The sequence below is a fragment of the Sus scrofa genome, chromosome 10 (assembly GCF_054392235.1).
Source record: "Sus scrofa isolate SSC_HxYL_T2T_F1_AM1 chromosome 10, Sscrofa_HxYL_maternal_Yorkshire_Landrace_v2.0, whole genome shotgun sequence".
Taxonomy (NCBI): Eukaryota; Metazoa; Chordata; class Mammalia; order Artiodactyla; family Suidae; genus Sus; species Sus scrofa.
Genome location: NC_139392.1, coordinates 89,863,124 through 89,885,804, shown reverse-complemented (window position 1 = coordinate 89,885,804; position 22,681 = coordinate 89,863,124). Strand labels below are relative to the sequence as shown.

General features: G+C 43.9%; 1 long non-coding RNA gene across 1 annotated transcript; it reads left to right on the top strand.

Moving 5' to 3' along the window:
• Positions 1-7,524: 7,524 nt before the first annotated feature.
• Positions 7,525-22,463, top strand: LOC146399590 (uncharacterized). Its single transcript, XR_014818235.1, has 3 exons — positions 7,525-7,877; positions 17,340-19,317; positions 21,755-22,463. It is a non-coding gene; the product is annotated as an uncharacterized LOC146399590 (long non-coding RNA).
• The last annotated feature ends 218 nt before the right edge of the window (positions 22,464-22,681 follow it).

Sequence of the window (22,681 nt, the reverse complement as noted above, 5' to 3'; positions counted from 1 at the left end):
TGCTCACTCTCCAGCTTTTGACTCCACAGAGCTTTGGATGGAATCATGGTGCTTGGCGATATCCTGCTCTGAGGTAGTTTATCTTCTGGAATAACTTCATGTGTGGACTTTCACTCATGAAAGATACAGCATCCAAAAGGCCAAGTGTTCTGACGTCGCCTTCCCCACCCCATAGCCATGATGGGGCAAGACCTTTAATGATCTCTTCACTCATCCTCTGCTAGTGACCAAAGGGCACACAGTTCTGCAACAGTTTGCTGGAACGACTGATTCAGTTCACAGGTACAGAACCCAAAAAACCCCCATTTCTCTATGAAAAGGGAACCGCTCTGGCTTTAGTCTCCTTGGTTCTGTCCCATCACCAGTGAAGACAAATGCCTCAGGCAGAGACTCTTTGGGACATGGAGTATCTTTTGCCTCCTAGGAAGTTAATTCTGAATTTAACTTAAAAAAGTCTAAGTGGGGAATTCCCGTTGTGGCTCAGTGGAAACGAGCCCAACCAATACCCATGAAGATGTGGGTACGACCCCTGGCCCCGCTCAGTGGGTTAAGGATCCAGTGTTGCCATGAGCTGTGGTGTAGGTTGCAGATGTGGCTCTGCATTGCTGTGGTTGTGGGGTAGGCTGGCAGCTTCAGCTCCGATTCAACCCCTCGCCTGGGAACTTACTTATGCCCTGGGCGTGGCACCAAACAAAGCAAAAAAAAAAAAAAATTTCGAAGTGATTCTTATCTCATAGCTGCTCTAAGAAGACCTTCGATGATGAATGAACTTGAAAAGGCGTTTCAAATGAAAGCTGGTGCGTTGGAGGTGATGAACGTGGGAGCATGTTAGCAGTGGGAGAGAATAACAAAGGGAAAGTCCAAGAAAGGAAGGAAGGAAGGGAGGCTCTGGGAAAGGGTCACCAGCTCTTTTAAAGGAGAAACAGTGAGGGGCTGGGCTGGAATTGGAGGAAAGGTCAAGGTATGGTGGTCAAGAGAAGGGACATGTGGACAACTTAGAGGAGCTGGAGAGAAAAGCAAATCGGCAATTGGCTGACATCTATGACAGCAGGAGACAAGAAGACAGACTTCATCTTGAGTCTGCTCCTGTAGAGAGAAGAGACTCACACCAAAGTCACGGTCAAGGTACAGCTGTGTGTGGTCTAGAAGCACAAAGAGAAGGACAGAGGGAAGTTCCCAAAGAATGGTTTAAGAAGTTGACACAGAGGAGGTAAAATAAGAGAAATAGCAAACGTCTGCGGAGCGGCTTCTAGGGAAAATGCATTTGGAAGTTTTAAAAAGTTCTTCCTCAAAATATGTCAGAGCTGCCCTCAATTTCCTGTAAGGCTTTGTGGCGTTGCTGTGTAGAGTGTTTATGGAAATAGTCAAAGCCGAAGAAGTTTGAATCTTGCATAATTTAATTCAAATGTGTATTTTAGTGATAACTGAACCAGAAAAAAGAAGACAAAGAAAACAGGAGAAGGGGTGGGGGGATTAGGATGGTGTGCCCACAGTGGATGGATCTGTTAGGTAATAAGTGGGGTGTGGATGCTGATACCGTGTCTGGTGGGTGTCTGGCCATCTGTTATTAACCCCATATGTTAAAAAGAATCAATCACCTACAGAAGGGCAAACATGGCGTCATCTCATCACTTTCCTAAGAAAATAGTTTATGTCAGGAGATGCTTTGGTTCCAATCATGGTTGGTAAGGAGTAAGTTGTTTGTTTGTTTGTTTTTCAATTAGAGTTTATTTACAATGTTATGCCAATTTCTGCTGGACAGCAAAGTGACCCAGGGCGGTAAATTTTGATGGCTAACTTCAGGCAGCTCCATATTGTGCTTTCTGGGGATTAGCAATTTCTCCCTCTAGTTTTGTAGCTTTCTTGAGCTTCCCATTTTCCTAGCATTGGGCTCCTTCATGACAGCTTTATCTTGGAAGCTTTTTTTTACCTGTTTCTGGTAGCAAACTGTCACTCTTCTGGGAAACATTGAGATCCTAGGCTCTGAAGAACCAGATCTGAAAGACTGGGTTTCTTGCCATCTTAAGCCATTTTCCTTAAAAAGTAATTGATTACATGGTAAAGCCAGCTTGGAAAGAACTCTTGGGTTTCATCTGGCAGCTGAAACCTTAGGACATTTACCTGGTTGGACAATTGTGGGGTCTAGAGGTTTCCCACGATGGGCAGCTTTTATTGTCCAGTCCAATCTCATTGACTTCCTCCCCGTTTCTTATCCATCTTTCAATTGGATTTATAATGGTTTGGGTCTTATGAAGTGCGGGGAGGGTTTGCAGAGCTCTTTGAAGATAAGAAAATTCTTTTAATTAAAAGGAAGATACTATCATCTCCAATTATGTGTCTTTGATCTCTCTGGACCACTGTATCCTCTCTGGACCATCGCATCCTGGGACTTGTAGTTTCTCTCCAGTTGCGTCCCCCTCTTTCCTAAGCCAGTAGGAACCCTCTCACTTCTGGGAAATATCAGGGCAAATAAGATCAGCTCCAGTATGTAACAGTCAACCAATGAACCATCTGGCAATTTCTGAAAACTTTCTTTTCATCATTGCTTATCATGTTTTTATACCATGTTGAGTGGGTGGATGGGAAAGGAACCTGAAAATTAAGACTCTCATCAGGGAAATTATTTACATTGACATAGGTGACAATTAGGGCATGAAGCTAGCCCATCCTACCTCGCTGCCAATGCGTGGCTTCTCAGAAACAATTATACCCCACCGTGGTTCCTCCACCGATGGCAAGGTGTGAAGAAGCTGCCTCTTAAAGTGTGCAACACTGAAAAGAAGACTATTTTAATGACAAAATTGAAGAAAAAAAGAACCCCAGTGATTTCACCTGTGATTCCCCTATGAAGGTAAAGGAAAGGAAAACCAGATTGGATAGAGTAGAATGTCTACTTTGTAGATAAGATTTCACAGGAAAAGACATTGAAGTGCTTGAACCCGTCTTCCTAACTACTTAGGATTGTATTTACAATTCCTCCAGCTGAAGAATTTGACCTGGTTCTTTATTATTATTACTTTAAAATATATTAAAATTTTATTTGTCAATTATACTGCTATCAAGCTAAAAAAAACATGTGGTTATATGATAAAGCTAGGGTGCTGCTGCTTTTTATATTTGAATAACTGTTTAACTCTCTTAACTATGTATGTGTACAATTTTTTTAAATTAAAAATAAAGCTGTGTTTGCATTTGCTTATATATTCTTGGGATGTTTAAAAGGATATTCATAAAAATGGTTACATGTATTGGCAAATAATGCATGACCATTGTAGAAAAATTAGTATATATCAACAAACCAAGAAACAATAAAAGAAAACTATCCACTGTTTTTGTCTTAAATATATGGTTGGAATTAACTAATAATTTACTAATTACCTATATTTCTTACAAGGTAGCAAACTTACCATATCAGTTGAATTTCAAAGTATAATAATTCCTTTTGATTTGGGCTGTGGGGCCAAAGTATCTATAAATCTGGCAGTAATCATTATAAATGCAAAGAAAAAAAATGAAACACGACTGCACTTTGCTGTACAGCAGAAATTAGCACAACATTGTAAATCAACTACCCTTTGATTAAAAAAAAAATACCTGCCATTTATTGGGTTCTCACTAGATCCTAGGCACTGAACCTTGCATATAGAATTATCTCACTTCATCCCCAAAGTGACAGCATAAGCCACATCTAATTTTTTACTGAGGTTTACTCGACGTACAGTATTATATGTTATAGGTGTGTGACATAGTGTTTCATGGTTTTAAAGTTTATACTCCATTTGTAGCTATTACAAAATACTGGCTATCTTCTCTGTGTTGGCTGAGATAGGCTTATTTGATACCCAATAGTACCTCTTACTCCCCACCCCTAAACTTCCCTCCCTCTTCCCTCTCTACCACTAGTTTATTCTCTATATCTGCGAGTCTCTTTCTGTATTGTTAAATTCACCAGTCTGCTTTATTTTTCATGGTCCACATATAAGAGATGTCATAGAGTATTTTTCTTCCTCCGCATGACTTCTTTCACTGAGCAGGGTATGCTCCAAGTCCTTTCAAGTTGTTGCGAATGGTAAAATTTCATTCTTTTCATGACTGAGTAATATTCCATTGTGTGTGTGTGTGTGTATAAAACACCTCTTCCTTATCTCTTCATCAGTTGATGAACCCCTGGGTTGCTTTCATATCTTGGCAATTGTAGACAGTGTTCCTATGAATGTTGGGGTGCTCATATCTTTTCAAATTGCTATTTTTGGGGGTTTGGGGATATATACCCAGAAGTGGAATTGCTGAGTCATATGATATAAGCCAGGCATAAATATCATTATACCATTTCTATATGACCAGAAAGGAAACAGGCTTACAATCTTTAAATGAGGAGTCAAGGGCACTAAATCCAGCAGGTGTCGGTGCTAGGGTTTGAACTCAGGCAGCCTGACCTCAGAGCCTGTCTCAAAGAAACATTTTTTTCTGAGAGAAGTTTCTTAAACCTCCTCTTTACAATGATGAAAAAGTTCTGGATCCGACTCGGCCAGTAGCCAGTGCCAGCTTTTTAAACACAAGCACTCAAAGTGTACCTAGTACCATGGAGGAACGGGCTTTTTACTACTTTTACCTGATTTTAATTAACTTAAATTTACATATAAATGCCCACCTGTGGCTAGTGGCTACCACAGGGATCACTGCTGCTCATGTGGCTTCTAGATGGTTTTTATCTGATTGTTTGCCTCCATGAGCTTATGAGCTCAAAGCCCACAGAGTTAAAGCAAAAAAAAAAGGATAAAAGAATGAAACAGAAAGAGAGAGCAGCAAAGGGTTAGGAAGGGGGGAAGGAGGGAGGGAAAAAGGAAGGAAAGAAAGAAGGAGGGAGAGAGGGCGGAAGGAAGGAGGGAGGAAGGGGAGGGGGAAGTTGGAGCTTTGGTCGGGGTGGCTGACCTCAAGCCCCGGCTGGGTTTTGTATTTGGAGCTCTTCAAACTTCCACGCCAAAGTTGTGGCTATTGACAGTATATTGCCAATATTCCGGCCCACACAGACCTCAGCAAAGCCAACCCCACTGCCTAGGTCAGATTTTATTATTAGAACCTGTCCCAGAGTACGACTTGGCAATTTGGACTGTAAAAATGCATTTCAAAAGTATTTGATACTGATGCTCAAACTTAAAAAAAAAAGCACAAGACACCGCCAAGAGGGAACTCAAATCTCTCCAAAAAGAATGACTCATGTCCCGTCGATGAATCTCTTGTTCTATATAAATTTTATTCGTTTCTTTCTTTTCGAGCCAGAAAAGAGCTCAGAAATCATCTGCGTTCATGCTTGGTAACAGGAAGCAACGCGAAGCCCAAGGAAATCAAGTGACTTGGTGCTGGAGCCAAACCAGCTCCCACCGCCTGGTCTGGCGTTTGGAGGGGAGGCTTTCTTGGAATAATCTTTGAATCCTGATTTTTGACGGGCCCGCACTGAGGGTTCCAGGTGACGCTTACCTAGGAATCTTCCCGTAGGTAGCTGAGGTTCTTTCCTCTGCGTCTCCGTGCTCCATCTCTCACCTGGGCTGTGATGAGCCATAGATTAAAAAAGAAGAGGAAGAGAGGCTTCCCGATACCATCTCTAAGATGAAATACTGTTTTCTGTAACCTGTGCACAGAGATTTGGCAACAGCTCTTTGCAGCCTTCTCTTCGATATCGACAAAGCAATAAAAACAAACTTTTTGGAGACATGCGGCAGCTCATAACAAACGTTGGCTGTCACTGAGATCCTAGGAGACTGGGAGGGAATGTTTTCTGGGAACTTGTTTTTAGGGAGGAAAAAAAAAGTCCCCTGACTCTCCCATAAATGGGAAGCTGTTGTGAGTTTTAAATGGAAAACACCGTCACTGCGGAGCTGCTATTATTTTGGGGACCAACCCTTATCAAGTTCTGGGTAATTCAATGCACGCAGAAGAAGTGTGAAATGAGAGCAATTTAAGGAGATTAAAAAAGTAACCAGAGATTATACAATTTAAGGATTTGGGGTTGTTTTAACAACATTACCTAATTAGGCTGAAATTTTCTCTATGAGGAGGAAGGTTTTCAAGTTGGACGTGTACTGAAAATGAGGACTACTTTAGATTTTGGATAGGTCAGCCCAGAAAGAAAGGATCAGAGAGAATCAGGCAGAATTCTTGATGAAGGATGGGGCAGAGGTGGGTAGGGCCGGGGTCTGCGGTTAGGGCAAGTGGAGAATGATAGAATATTTCTTGGGTGTTTGGTGTTGTGTATGTTTATTTGGGTTAAATTAGGAGGAAGATGTAGGAGCAATTAGAAGGTGAATGTGGCTATTGGAGAACCAGGATGCTGAGAGGGGTTCTTCTCCTAAAATTCCAGAGTTACTTTGTGTGTTTTATCTCCACCTAAATTCTTCCGGGGCTCCCGCCTTGCCTTCGACCTCATCTGCTCCCCAGAGCCTGATGCGCGGCATTGCACAAGAGGCATTTGTTGGGCAACTGATCTGATTACAGACTGGAATTACAGGACTCTTTTAGGTTGTAACTTACCTGGGAAATATGAATTTTGAGATGAGGAGAGATGTTTCCAGGGGAATAAAAAGGATGAAGGGAAGAATGGGGCAGGCAGGGTGTCATCTGGGGCAAAGGTCCCCGCCGCTCTGCTTTCAGCCAAGAACACGAGTGACGGCGTCTCCTCTGTGGTCCTTGTGATGATTAAACGGGATTCTCTTAATCACCTTATCCGAGGCCCTTGGCACGGCACCTGGGGCTCAGAGGATACGAGGCTGTCCCACCCCCAGATTTACCCATGGCTAAATACCTTAATATTATTGACTCTAATTTTTCTGTCTCTAAAATAGGAATTATAATACCCATTTCTTTTCCACTTTGCAGTGGTGCAGCGAGAAGGTCTGATTTAATATATTGTGGCTGATTTAATATGTCGTGGCTCAGTAGCAGTGAACCTGACAAGTATCCATGAGGATGCGGGTTCAATCACTGGCCTCGCTCAGTGGGTTAAGGATCTGGCATTGCCGTGAGCTGTAGTGTAGGTCGTAGACGCGGCTAGGATCCCGCGTTGCTGTGGCTCTGGCGTAGGCCGGTGGCTACAGCTCTGATTCAACTCCTAGCCTGGGAACCTCCATATGCCACAGCAGTAGCCCAAGAAATGGCAAAAAGACAAAAAAAAAAGGGGGGGGCAAAAATGGAAACTTTGAAATAATACAACTACAGGGACCGTCCAGAGGGAATGAGCCTCGGGCCAAGGCTTCCATTTCCAGGCGTCTTCCCCTCCCTGGCTTTGTCTGCACATGAGGACATTAGGAGATGAATATGCATTTGGGGATAGAATTAATGGGAGCAGGAAAAAAATGTCCAGCCTCTAAGAAGAACCGTTGCTAATGGACAACAGGAAAAGTAAATGGTTAGGAAAGAGCCTAACCATTAATTAATTGGAATGATTCCGTAATCACCAAAGATGGAGAGTAGCTAGAATTTCTAGATGCGGATGCCCACTGGAATTTTCAAGCCGTCTGCATTCACAGTACCATCTGCAATATAACAGCCATGCAGCCACCGCCACTGCTGAGCTCTTGGAGCTGGTCTTCCTGGATGCCGTGCGGAGGAGTGGGCTATGACACAGAAACGCTGTAGGGGTTGACTGGTTTTCTGTCTGGGATTCCATCCGGATCCCTCCCCTAAGGTTTTTCTTCTCTACTTCGCAGATGAAAGGGGACTCATTCCTTACAATCCCAACACCGACAGGAGACACCTTGGGTGCCTTTTGGAAAGAAGACAGTTTTCCCTGCCCTCCTTCCTGCAAGTCTGAAAATTGAAAGAAGACGCACCCTCTTGCTTCTCTTTGGTATCATTTTAACCCGGCAGACTCAGCCCTCTGTGTAAGATACGGGAAATTGGGTGGGAGACAGGTCTGCATGTCCACACCGAACGCAGTTTCCCGGATGGGAAGCTGTGTGGGTAACTAGGCATGGCTGGCTCCCAAGTGCTTGGTGGGCTCCCTTTGACCTGGTCCTTGCGTTTCAAGTCATTTCTCGCTGATCAGCCCCCATCCTACCCTTCCAACCAGCTTCCTGATGGAAGCGGTCACCAGACCCAAGAATTCGAGGTTGCCTCTCCCCCGGGGTTCTTGCTCAACGAGCCTTTATCAAATCTCTCCTCTGCAGGCTCTCCTTGTGGAGGGGGCGCGGGCAGGGACAGGGATTCTCCCGCAGGTGCTGTTTGCTCTTTTCTAGCCGACTTGCTGTTGGTCCCTGTGGCATTCCTCTGGGCTGCTCCTGCAGCAACAGAATCTCTGTCAAATCATCTCTGCTCTCCTCCTGCTGTTTCAGGGGCGTCTCATCCTGCTGCTTGCCACTCATGGCGTTTTGTCGGCTGGGAGGGGACATGAGCTCGTGGCAATCTGTGACCCCAGTGCACTCCAAACAGGATCGACATTCTCGTGAAGGAAGGCACTGGTTTTCCTTAGGGTCTCTGTCGTTTCTCTTCCAGGGGTGGCCGGCCCAAAGCAATTTCTCGATTTATCATTTTTTGAGTGGAAGAACATTTTTTTTATACCATCCTTCCTCAACTCTGTTTACCCTTTTAGATCTGAGGCCAATGATTTCTGTTTGTTGCATTCCCTCCTCTGTTCCCAGGACCTGCATCTGTACCTGGCACCTATTACGCTCCTGAGTGTCTGTTGAATGAATACATGAGTGACTTGTCTCTGAAACCAGGTCTTCAGACCTAGGGGACTGGCCCTATGGGTCACGTTCATTTTTCTTAGTAGAGATATGAGCCTTGCGAGGGGCACATTTATATTTCAGCCTTTTGACCCATTTTAGGAGAGCTCATTATGGAGAGGGGGGGTCCTGCCCCCTTCCCATCCTTTCCTCCCCACAAGCACGTCCTAAGGTCCATCAAGGGGACAGTCAAGATTTCACCTTCTGGTGTACCCAGTGGGCGTCTCAGGTGATTGCTGAAGCCAGGTGGCCACAGGTTCCTGTGTGAGGATGGACTGAGTGCCCGTGGAGAATGGATGGCCTGTTAGAGGCTGGTCCATTCCCACTTGCTGCGATGAATTTGCTTTGGTTGTTGGAAAACAAGTGATCACAGATTGGCATCATGGGATCCCTTTTTGCTCCCCCTGAAAAAGAGATTCCAGGTGCCCAGGCAAATCCTTGATGCAACCTGCTGTCCCTTGCTTCCGGCGGGGGTGCTTGGGGTGGGGGGGACTATCTTCTAGTGACTCCCCGGGACCACTGCCTTTGGTTGGCTCTTTTGCCTTCCCTGCTCCCATTAAATAAGAGACTTTTCACATTTTTTCCTAGAAGCTACTGTGTTCCTCTTTCATTCTTCACCTCTGGCAGGATCCGCAGTGCTGGGTGCCGTGCTCCTGACCTATAATTAGAAGTGGAGCATATGAAATTTGTCCTTCCACTTTGGTACCCTTCCGAGTGAGGGGTGCTCCATTAACCTGAGCCATGATTGTTTCTTGACAGTTAAATATAAATTTTCCACTAAATGCCACTTAACATGGTTGCTTTAAAGGTATTAATTGGGCCTTTTAACTATACAATGCAATTATAAGTCTAATGGAAAATAATTGGTCAACATGGGGGAGGGAAAAATACCTGAAAACAACTGGGAAAGCCAAACTTTAAGAAAGTTAAGACTCCACTAGTTAAAAGTTTACTTTAGTTGAAAAAAAAAGCCAATCAGCTTCCTGGGGGGGGGGGGGAGGGGAAATAAACATTCTAGAGAAGTGAGAGACGCGGGCAAACCCGTAATGAATCCTGAATACAATGGTTGATAAGGGCGAGAAACGTGTTGAATTAGCCTACACCTCCTTACCGGAGCTTTCCATCAAAAATCTTTTCTCTGGCTTTGCAAATGCTCTTTTAACATCATTTCCGTGGAATAAATCCCATGCATCCCCTCTCCCCACCCCCCGCTCCCCCCTTGTTGGGGGGAAAAGAGGTTTCAGCTTTAGAAAACACTTTATGTTTTCCTTGTTGTCATCCACGCTTGTCTTAGACTAACAAAGCTCAGGGGAAAAAAAAAAATTGTTTTTTTTTTTTGAAAGAAAAGAGGAAAAAAAGCGGGGGGGGAACGTGAGCTGGAGATTGTGGCAAGCTTTACAAATTGGCACAGTCTTATCAACTGCATTTCATGGTTTCTTGGAATCCTTTCAAAAGAGACTTCGCTTTGTAAGAGACGGTTTCAGCTTTTTATTACTACAAGCTCTACTTGAGAGTTTCCAAAAATTGCTTTTGAGTTTCCCAGACTCTTAAAGCATCAATACTGATGTTTCCTTCTTGGGCGTTATCTCCTTGCTGATGTGATTTGCTGGGCATCTATGCTCTCTGCTCTCCGTCCCCCTCACGTCTGGTCTCCTTTCTTTCCCCCTGGTCCTGCTGCCTTAGGGGGACACCAGGTATGTCACTCTGAGCTCCTAGCTATTCCCTCGTCATTTAAGAAGAAATGAAGGCCAGACCTTTATGGTCAGGGACCTGTTTCTGTTGTGTAAGGTGACTGTCAATTTCACCAGCCAGAGGCAGGGATTCCATGTCCTTTCTGATTTCCGGGACGTGGTGCCAAGCTCTGAGCACTCCCACCTTTACACACTAGAACACGGGCTATTATTTTCACACCCACATGACAAATCCTGTTAAGGAATATAATTAAAGTGAACAATCTTTCTAATTAAAAAAAAAAACCCCAAGCCATCTCTAGCCCCAGCCAATGACTCACATGTTAAAACAATATTTGACAATGTAGAAATCGTCCACCAAAGAATTTCGAAATCTTCAGTTTCTAGTGTAAGATTTTACCTATAGAATCATATATTATGTGCTCTGTCCTTAAAGCTAAGAAGTGGGGATCGAGAGTTTTATATTTTAACGCACTGGTTTGGTTTTAAGGCTTTACCAAGGTGGCTCTATGATTCAAAACAGTGAATGGTAGTTCTTATAACTTTTACCGAAGTCTTTAAAAAAAGATAGGGTACAGAGTTGAAAATGGGCTGTTTTAGGTTCTCGCTCTGCTCTTAACATGTTGGGAGATCGTGAGTAAAGCATTTAATCGTGATAAGATGTAATCCTTTCTAATTTGTGAAATACCGCCTCTGAAACACTAGGGAGTGTATGTATTGCAATAGTCTTCCAAACTATATCTATATGTAGGCAGATATAGATATACAGATACATAGATACAATGTAGACATAAAGATATAGTTTGGGAAACTTTATACAAATTGTCCAAGTGACAGATATAAAATTTATAATACAGAATCTGTATATGAAATATGCATCAAGGTGACGTTTTGGGGGGAACTTAAGCGATGACATCGTAGCTACAAGACGAAGAAGGGATGAATGGAAGGGAAATGTCTGTGGATTGACTGAAAGGCAGTGCCTCAAAGAGAAAAGGGAAGGTTGAGCTAAGAATCAAAGGAAATACATGTTTTGTAAATTACAGCCATGCCTGTCTGGATAAGAGAGCGTCTGGTGCACTAGAGGTGTTATTTTTAAAAAATGAAAGCGTTTGCTAAATATGGCATTAGGATGGATGCGTGTGCCGATGAACGAACTTTTTTTAATTATGAGAGAAATGAGTTGCTGTGGTAATTACTTGGAAAGTGATTATACTGAAGCATCGCCTGGCCCCCCTCGCGCCCTGGGTTGTTGCTTCACCAGTTTGCTGTGATCAAGACCATACTCGTGGAGGATATTTCTTTACAAACAGAGCTCGGCTTCTGGAAAATTCCTGCTCCTCTCTTGCTTGACAAACACCCATTCCCGGCAAGGGGAGTCTTGCCTGAACCGCATCTTAAATGTTGTGGTGATGCATGAGTGTTAAGATTTGGGCAACGCTCTGTGGAAGGCCAGGCATATGCTTCGTGGTACCTATGATCTGTTCCGGTCATTGTTTGGGTTTCTAAGCAGGGGCATTTGAGAGAGCTTCTCACTTAACAGAAGCCCAAGAGGCTAGAAAAACTAGTTGGAGATAGAGAATGTGTTAGGAATCACGGTCCTGTGACTTTCAAATAAGGACAGAACCATGAGCCCTGGACACACGGGTGTTCTGTACCTTGCAGACAAGTTCGTTCGCACACATGGAAACGTACACCCTGCCTTAACTCCTATGCCGTGAATTGTGGCTCAGATGTCTCGTGGCTTCCTTATTTTTTCCTTCTTTCTCCGCAGCTTCCTCCCATAAACCTTCAGAGGAATGAGCTTCCAAAGTGATCCTTAAAATGCAGCCCCACCCACTGCTTGCCTAGGGGGCCTCGATTGTAAAACAATGAGGTTATAAAATGGCAAAAGCAATTCCCTGAAAATTCCAAGGAAGCCCCTCCTTTGAATGAAACAGGAATACAGGAGTCCGGCAGCCAGGGCACATAAAACAGAAATCAACCGATTAGCTCATTAAACATTTTGGGACTGAGGCTTGACCCCTAAGAGGCACCAACCACAATGGAGGTATTTTGGCCATTTGATATTCATGAGACTGGGACGGTTGAGGATGAGCTAAGGGCTAAATACTAGGGGGTTGGCTTTCTAATGTAAACATCATTATCATTTGGAAATCAATTAGCTCCTTGCAAGGAGCAGAACCAGGAGAGGGGGCCTTCAGAGCTACTATTGTGAGCTGTGGCTATTTGCTTTAATTAAGAGGAGACAGAGTGGATTATTGTCTCAAACTAAAGAGTTGGGAAGAGTCAGAAAATTACACTTTACCCTGGTGAACAACAAAGCTCAGGCCAGAGATGGGGGTGGGGGGCGTCTCTGCATCAGGAGGGTCTAAAACAAATTAGCTTTTAATCTGGAAACTTTGTGAGGATGCCTGCACCAAACAATTAGAAAAAAATGCAAAGCAGAGGCCCTTCTAAAGCATCAGGCTCCCCTTGAGGGCTTGTCCTGTTTCCATATCAGCACGATCTGGGTGATAAGCATTTTCTCTTGCCATTCACTTGCCAAAGATTTAGCCTTTATAGCAAAAAATAATTTAAAATTGGATCTTCAGGGCAAAGATGTTAGTAGCTTTTAATGTGAAATCATTGCACTGAAACCTGAAGGAAAAATGTAATACAGTCCATGATTGGCTGAAAACATAAATGTTTGGTACCTAGAAGTCTTCAATGTTATCTGCTTGGGCGTCCACAGCCCTTTTCTCTCACTGAGACTTTAGGTCAAACCAAGCCATGGAAAAGAATTGCAATTGCTCTTCTCATTCATTTCCCCATCCATCCATCCATCCATCCATCCATCCATCCATCCATCCATCTCTTCATCCATCCATCCATCCATCCATCCATCCATCCATCTCTTCATCCATCCATCCATCCATCCATCCATCCAATAAGTAAACATGAAGAGTGAGCTATATGTCAGAGTCCTGGGTTCTGGGAGATCCCTGGGAATAAGGTGTGATATTTCTTTGGAGAGAGAGAGAGAAATGAACATTAGCTGCTATGAGGATGTAGGAGAAGTGCCTTGTCTTTGGGAGTCAGGAAGTAAGTCCCAGAGGAGAGGCAGAAATGGCCAGCTCAGAAGAAGAAAACATAGGCAAAGGACAAGGTAAGGGAGGTTTCAGTCCTGACGGGCCGGCCATGAGAGCTGGGGTGTAGGGTGTGTGAGGGAAGAGTAAATCAGAAGACTGGAGAGCAAACGGGAGCCACGGTCTGGAGGCTTCTCCCTGGTGGGCAGACTCACCTTATCCCCAGGGCACGGGGAACCTTTGAAGCAGGTGCATGCCATGAGATAAATACACATATTTTAGGAAGATCATTCTGATAGCAAGGTAGAAACTGGTTTGGAAAGAGCCAGATTGCAGATAGACAGATTCCAGGGCTGTTCTGATAACTCATGTGACCGATGTCAGTGGCCTGGACAAGGATGTTGATTGTGGGGACAAAGAAAAGAGGATAGAAGGAGGAATCAATGGGACGTTGGTGTTAATTAAGAGTGGGGATGAAGAGTAAGGGGCTGCAAGAGGATTCCCAGGGCTCCCGGCTGGAAAGTGCCTCGATGAAGGTCCTACTATTCTCTGAGAGAGAAGATTCTAGAAGAAGCGCAGATATGCTTGGTTGGGGTTAGCAACTCAGTGAGATGCATCTTTAGTGTCCAGGAGGCTGTGCGTGTGTGCGCGTGCGTGCTTGTATGTGTATGTGCGTGTGTGTGTGTTTTAGTTTTGTGAGTGGGTAGAGTGAGAATAACTTCAAAGGCATAAAAGAAACTGATTTTTTATCTTAAGGTCTCTGCAACCTCAGAGAGTTCCTTATTTTTGAGTGTTTGATATTTTACATGTATATGTGACCACTTGTATTACTTAAGTGAATAAAAATAGCTCCGAAGGACTTTTTATAATTTAGGAAGCATTTTTCCATAGATAACATTCACCAAACGGGAACAAAAATCATTCCAAAGGGGCTCATTTTCTTTAAAAAATTAGATAATTTAAAAAGTTTTCTCTTGGGAGTTCCCATTGCGGCTCAGTGTGTTAAGAACCTGATTAGAGGAGTTCCCTTCATAGCTCAGTGGTTAATGAACCAACAAGGATGGATGAGGATGCAGGTTTGATCCCTGGCCTTGCTCAGTGGGTTAAGGATCCAAGGTGTTGCCGTGAGCTGTGGTGTAGGTCACAGATGCGGCTCAGATCCTGCCTTGCTGTGGCTGTGGTGTAGGCCGGCAACTGCAGCTCTGATCCAGCCCCTAACCTGGGAACTTCCATCTGCTACAAGTGGGGCCCTAAAAAGAAAAACAAACAACAAAATCTTTCCCTCCACATATTGACATATTGTTTTTTTTTAATGCCTTCCTTATCAGTATTTTTCTTTTTATTATTTAAAAATTTTATATGCATAATAATAGCTAATATTCCTTGAATGCTGTTTAAATGTTTTTACACATATTAAGTCATTTAATGCTCCCAACTGCCCAAAGAGGTTATTGTATATTATTATTATTCGCCCTATTTAACAGGAAAGGATATAGAGGTACTGAAAAGTTTAGGAAACAGGTCCAAGGTTGTACAATCACTGAGGGAAGGAGCTGGGATTCAAACTCAAACAGTCTGGCTTCAGAATCCACATTCTTTCCAGGGTGTGCACGAATCTGGGTTTCACATTCCAGCAGCATTCATGGAAACTTTAGAAGGAATCACCCCCCCGCCCCCGCCCCCCCGAAATCCTACTGTCCCAACATATCACATTGTGTCTCCTTTCCATCACCAGTCCTGCGTCCTTGTCTGGACGCCCGGCTTTTGCCTTCAGCCTCTGCATATTCGCTGGATTAGCCTGACGTTCCTCATGATCAGATGTTTAAACATGTTTCTCATATTTTAACTCTACCATCAGTTGGGACTCGGCTGTGAGTGAATACATTCCCTTTACTATTTATCAGTATTTCATTCTCCGATTACCCTGTAATACCTCCAAAGCAGGACTTAAGTCTCCTAAGTTTCTCGTAATTCCCCCAATACTCTTTTTTTTTTTTTTTTTTTAAGGCTGCACTCCTATGGCATATGAGGTTCCCAGGCTAGGGGTCAAATTGGGGCTACACCTGCCAGCCTGCACCCCAGCCACGGCAACTCGGGATCTGAGCCACGTCTTCGACCTACCCCACAGCTCACGGCAACACCAGAACCTCACCCACTGAGCCAGGCCAGGGATCGAACCCACAACGTCGTGGTTTCTAGTCGGATTTATTTTCGCTGTGCCGCACTGAGAACTCCTCCCCCAATACTCTTATTCTCAGAGAGTGTGGCAACGTCTTCCTTGGTAGGAAACGGTCCACTCTCAACAGAGGAAAAGTGTAACAAGGCCGAATCCAAGGAGAAGAGTAAATATGAAAACAACTGCACGTTAGTGAACAGGGCAACGTGTTGCTTTATTTAATCCTCCTTCTACTCCTACAACTGGGGTTATAGATGTTATTATTTTTTTGAGTTACAATTAACACACAACATGATATTAAGTTCAAGTGTACAACATAGTGATTCAATATCTTTATACATTGTGACATGTTCATTGCAAGAAGACCAGTTACCATCTGTTATGGTAGCAAGTTGTGACTTTATTGACATTATTCCCTATGCTGTATGTTACATCCCGTGACTTGTTTATCTTAAAGCTGGAAGGCTGTACCTCTTAATCCCCTTCAGCTGTAGATATCATTAACCCCATCTTACAGATGAGGAAGCTGGGGCAAAGAGGAATTAAATGCTTTGCCCAAGGTCACGCAGCTAGTAAACAGAAATAGAAACTTATGACTTAAAACCCGGGGTGTGCTTTCCTGTGGGTCTGCATCGGGCAGGCGTGAAATGCAAAGAACGTGGATTTAGAAGAGCTTCCAAGGACTGTTTTCCACCTGAGACCTGCAAGCAATCTTCACCTTCTGGAGTTACCACCTCCCTCCGCAGTCTGGACACAAAACAGAAATCATTCAACACAAAGATTAGCGTGCCGTTTGGAGGGAGGTGTGTTTACCTGCTCTTTGCTGTTCATTTGAATAACTTCTCCTTGATCCCAACACAGCTCCGACCCTGGGCTGGCTGCACAGAAAGCTGGTTACTCTGCAGGGGACTCTGTGTTTCTCACCTCTACCAATTAAACCTGCTCCGTTGGCCAGCATTGGTGCCCAGTCACCAGTCATGAAATCAGGAGACTTACTCAATACTTCACCAACCAATAGGATTAAATTAAGAGAGTTTAGTCCCTCTTACTATCATGCAATGTCTAACCCTACATATGTCGGCTAAAAGCATAAGCTTTCCTAAGGAATTAAGGTGAATCACTTAATGTCTGTATTTACGGTAGTCTTAGAGTATAAAAGAATCTCGGGAGGAGAGACGTCACGGTCTGGAAAATACCGATTTCTGTTAACGATTCCCCTAGGATGCGTCATTCATTGTTACCTGCCTCCTTTTTTGAATTCTTGACATACGTAAAATAATTCCGGTCAATGCCAAGGGCAGATTCAGGATTCGTGTTCAAGTCAGGCTTTGATCAACTAACAATATGTCCTCAACCATCCCTGGTGAAAGATTTTTGATTTTTTCCTCAATCCATCCTAGGCAGACACTTTTGTAAGTATAGTAAGAAGGTGGCTGCAGCGTCAAATTGCCGTCAAAGTTTCTGAGCACCTGCTGTTGGTTTTCGTGCTAACCTTGGTGTCGACTGGTTATGAACAGTTCATGAATGGTCTACAATTTGAGGCGCACCGGCCAGAGGAACCCCCAATATCTCTTCAGGTTCCACCCACAGGGCCTTGGCTATTGTTTTTGAAATTGTCTTATAAAAGAGGGACAAAGGTCTCATTCTTATATACCTTTTATTTATTTTTATTTTTATTTTTCAGATTTGGGTCTTCCCAGACATCTGGGTTACCTGACCGTCAAGAAGGGGACATTTACTGCAGGAGAAAAGCTCTTCCTCTAGAATTTGCTTCGGGCTCTCGACTGTTTCCAAGAAACAAGGATGAGGTTTCATTTTCCTTTAAGCAAACACTAGACTAAATATTATTCGAGTCAGACCCAAGGGAAAGTCAGCCATCCTTTGCAAAGTTAATCACGGCCTTCCTTCGGCATCCAGTAGCTCTCAGGAAAGATTCAACTACTGCTGTTGCTGCAACATCAAAGATAACTTTTATCTAAGGGTTGGAATTTCTCTTCTGTTTTTAGAAATATGGATGCGCATTTGTTTTGTTTCGTTTGTAGGAAGGAGTGCAGAAAGCCATAGGGTCAAAAGCAGGTGCCCCCAGATATGGATCAGGTGACATTAAAAATGTGGATATTCTTTAATTTGATAATTACCATGCCTGAGAATTTACCTGAAGAACCTACCTGAAAAGAAGAAAGTAAACCATGAAGATGTTCCCTGAATTGTCACTTGAAAATAACAATAGTAAAGAAATGGAAACGACCTTAAGGCACAACTCTGCAAAAATGATGAGTTAGAGTTCATATATACAGCCTCTCTATGAGGCAGAGCAATTTCAAATAACGTTTACGGAAAAGATGGAGAACGTGCAAATATTTAGGTTAATGTTAAGTGAAAAAGCACAGTTCAGGACCATGCCTCAGGCTGGAGAAAGTTATCCAGGTTGGCCCTTGGTCGGCTTGCTCTGGCCTTGTCTCTGCTCTGCTCTGAGTGGCATGGGTACGGACCCCATGGGTTCCCTTATCAGCTAATATGCAGCTGGATTCCACCAGTGCAGGCATGGCTGGAGACAGGCGAGGGGGAGGCAGGGAACAGCTGGGGGGCTCTCTTCCCCTTCCTCTCTGTCTCTGGTGATAGCATCTCCACATGGATTCTTCTCCCACCCATGGACCCACCCGCTAGGGTTCAGCTTCTGCTGGGTGACCACAGGCACTCCCTCTACTAACACTGCCTCATGCCTTGTTTTTCCAATCTAAGGATGTGAGCATTTGCTTCAAGGCCTTCTGTTTGTCTTTTCAGCTCTGCCATCATTTGTGTAACTGAGTCTCTCTATTATTTTTACTCTATTTTAAATATGTATGAGTGGTTTCCTTCCCTCCTTCCTGCCTTTCTTCCTTCTTTCCTTTCTTTCCCTTCTGTGTGGATCTGAGAAACACACCTGTGGCTCGAAGTCTGGTAGGGCTATTTGGGGAAGCCTTGCCAGATGGCAGAGCTGCGTGGTGGGAGGCCCATGGCTTGCGTGCGTGAACCAGCAGGTGGGTTAGGGTTTAGAGATGGTGGTGAAGTGACACCCCGCTGGGCTTTGGCACTGGGAAGGGGTGGAAGGTATGTAATGACACATATGCCCTGTACCTCAGCTGGGACAAAGGATACGGGCAAGGTTGTGGTGGGAAATTCGAGCCACAGTTGGGATCTTAGAGACCCCGATGCTGGTAGATCCAGCAGTCATATAAATGTAAGTGCGATAGGCAGCATCCAAAATGGGGGTTCCTGCCGTCCATGTCTCTCATGGGTCCCTTCCCATAGTAAAGACCGTGTAGCCTGGAAGACGTGAAGGAAGTGTCACCGTGACTTCTGAAGACAGGCTTAAAAACCGTGTGGCACCTGCCTTGCTCTCTTGGATCAATTGCACGGGGGGAAAAGCCAGCTGCCAGGAGGTCATGCCACCATCATTCAAGCAACCCTCTCGAGAGGTCCATGTGGCAAGAAGCAGAGACTTCCCACTAACAACCAGCATGCACTGGCCAGGGATGGGCCCCGGGAGCCCCTGGGACTGGATCTTCCTGCCCCATTTTGGCCTTCAGGTGATGCAGACGTGGCCAACAGCGTGCGGGATGCCTTGGCAGACCCTGAGCCAAGCCGCTCCTGAACCTGACCTGCAGACACGGCGGGAGAAAGTGAGTGTTCATGGCTGGTTTTAGCTGCCAAGTTCGGGGGGATTTGGTACCCGGCCATACGCAGCTGCTATGGATGCTGACTGTGTGGCACGCTGTTATTTAGGAATTCAGATCTCGAAGCTCAGCTATCACACGAATAGCAGGTTTTATAGCCTTTTCTGCTGTGTAAGTGTAACTTGTGACACCTTTAAAAAAAGAACTCCCTTCTGCTGTGTGGTTTAAATTCACAGGCTCTTGGAATAGCTCCTTTCGTGTCCGCTAAATTTCCTCCTATAATGTCAGTCATGGGAGGACCACGAACGAACGAGATGCTTCCATTAAAGACCCATTTCGAACTCCTGGACATTTGAAACGTTAACCTTTCCATAGCTGAAGGTTAAACTCGTCTTTAGATTTTTCAGAGATATTAGTGATTCGCTTTGGCCACTGAACGCAAATTGATTCCAAGTGAAATTAAGCATCCTTAAGACTCCATTGAAGCAGCGCTGACCCTAAATCAGGAAACAATTCCTGGCCTTCACAAAAACCATTCAGAGGTATGGGAAAGACCGTTTGCGGCTGACAAGCAAGCGTTTTCTCAGGCACCATCAATGCCCGGTTTCTTTTGATGAACTGCTTGTGTGTTTCCTCTTAATCCCACAAGGGTAGCATCCTCCGCTCATCGCTCCTGTTGCCCCCTCTGGAAACTCCATACCCACAACCTTTCCCAGCCTTTCCTCTGCCTCTGGAGACGTGGAGAAGCCAGTGGGACCTTTTGTTGGCTTGGCAAATGTGCTGATCTGGGTGTGGAGCAGCCGCTGGGCGTCCCTGAGCTCGGGGGCCCGTGGGAAGGGGAAGCATGAAGTACTGTGCCTCCTGCCACAGGTTGCTGGCTGCCTCTCCCTTGGGATGCTTGGCGGGGGGGGGGGGGGGGGGGATCACGGCTGTTTGCAGTTCTATGTGTAACCTTGGCATGCAATCAGCAGAGGAAATATTCATTATTGCCCGACTGTCTGCCGAAGACAATTTCAATTATTCTGGCATTTCAATGGATGAAGAAGCCCTTTAGGCTGGCCCAAGAGATTAGATTTAAAGGCTCTGTAAATTAGGAAAGTTACAATCAGTATATTATCTGGCAGGCAGCTGTGGAATACACCACAGCCGGCAAAGAGAGACAAATTGCTCTATGCCGGTTGTGGTTTTGATATATCAATTTACTAGTTGAACAGACACATTTGTGAAAGAATGATTTTGCATTTCTTAAATCACTTTTAACTGCCTGCACTGGAAGTTTCTGAACCTGTAACTTGAATAGTCTGCTTGCACGGCTGACGTTTTGTTTTAAAGCCCAATTTCAGCCGGGAAAAAATATTGCTGAGGACAGAGCTTGAGAATTAATCTTTCCTAAAGTTATTCAAATAATATAATATATGGCAGTTAATCAGAAAATTCCATTTGCAGAAATGTGAATAGTGTCCCATATAAAGACTTTTTCTTTTAATGGGATGCTTTTCATGTCTTTTTTTCCCTAGATTTACTCTGTTGTGATAATTATATCTATATTTTTAATATATAGTATTTCACTACACCTGTTTGATGGGATAAGTTTGAAAATAAAAATACTTACCATAATAACATATCCCAATACTTTATAAACAGTTGTGTAAATGAAGTCTGTGGGTGAGTAAGTTTTTCTTGATTCTTCAAGTTCCTTCTAAACATTTTTTGTATTTGAGAACGCTGATGTCATTTAAACAATGGACCTGTATTTTTCACCTTTATACAAATGCCTTTAAAAAGAAATACCTTTTGACACCAATTAAAAGGTGTAGTTAGGCCCCAAATAAAGTTAACATTTCCCGGGTCGTTTAAACCATTGTTCATTCTCAGATTTTAAGAACAAATTTTTTTAGCTTTCTGTTAGGGTGAAAAATATTTTGGTGTTGCGCCAGATGGTTAAAGTGAAAACAGTTAAAATATTAACATGTATTCACGTCCTTTGTAAAACAAATCAAGAGACACAAATAAATACTCACATATAGGTGTTTTCAAGAAAATTTCATAAACAGCGCGTGGCCGTTTATGGCCAAATCACTTCTACTTGCCACTGCTCATCTATGAAATCCGCAAGTACATCCAACCCCAGAGAAAGTTGTCTTGGGTTTGGAAATATGTATATTTATTGAGCAAAGCGGATGAACTGGTTTGGATAGATCCTCATCCCCAGTATATCCCAAAAGACTTTTAGAATTTTAACTCCAAGAAATCATATGGGGCGTTTGTTTGAAGGCCAGAGATTACATTCCAATGACCCACGTCCCCACAGCATTGGGCTGGGGCCCTGGCTCTCAGGGTTGGATTCAACAGGGCCTCGATCACACGGTCCCTCGGCACCTTGTCTGAAAGGGGTTTATCAATCAATAACACGGATTCATCTTTTTTTCTTTCCTGTTTACAGAACCGGATTACCCACGGGGGACAGCGCTTGTCTTGTGACAATACCCAGGAAGTGCCCTTCATCACAGACACTAGAGTTTGGCTGTGGCCGTGCGCGGGACATTGTGCTCATCTATTTTCTCATGGGAACTGCTGGGCGAGTTCAGGCAAGCATCTGCAATCCTTAAACGGACAGTTTCAGGTTGGAGAATTTAAGAGACAACCAAATAGAGTTTTAATGCCCTGTGAGATAATAACGAAAGACGTTTATGGAAAAGAAAAAAATTCCAGTTAACTTGGCACGCCGGGGCCCTCCCTCCGCACTTTGACAGCAGACGGATGGCCCGCCGTCCTGATCCTGGTTTACTTTCTGACTGGGATTTGCCTCACTGGTCCTGGGAGATTGTGAGGGCTTTTCCTCCAATCTGGTTAATGTTCAGAACCAATGTTTGAGTTTTAGGCTAATTACGGGCCAAGCACTGACATTTTTTTCTATAATGTGAAGACTGGTGCCAGCAGTAACTCAGTGAGATTTAACATAAAAGCAAGATAAAACAATTAAAGGGGAAGAATATTTGATTAGGTGAATCGCTGATTTATAGTGGGGTAAATTGAAATTGAAGGGAGAGTGAACTTTTTATGGCAATCATATATCGCGTTCATTATCAGAGACTCTGGGTTCTTTGTGCTTTTGTGATTTACAAAGAAATAAACCAGTGTAAGGAGAGCAACCCTGGCTGGCATCATTTTTGTCTTCTCTTGAGTTATGGCTTCTTTCCATTGCAAAAGTTAAATAAATCATATTCAAGTAAACTCGTTGCAAAACATGCCATCCACATTTAAATAGATCAGAAAAAAACAAAACAAAACTGTAGTACCAAGGCCACACATGGCAACACACACACACACACACACACACACACTCACTTTTGTTTTGGTGACAGGCCTT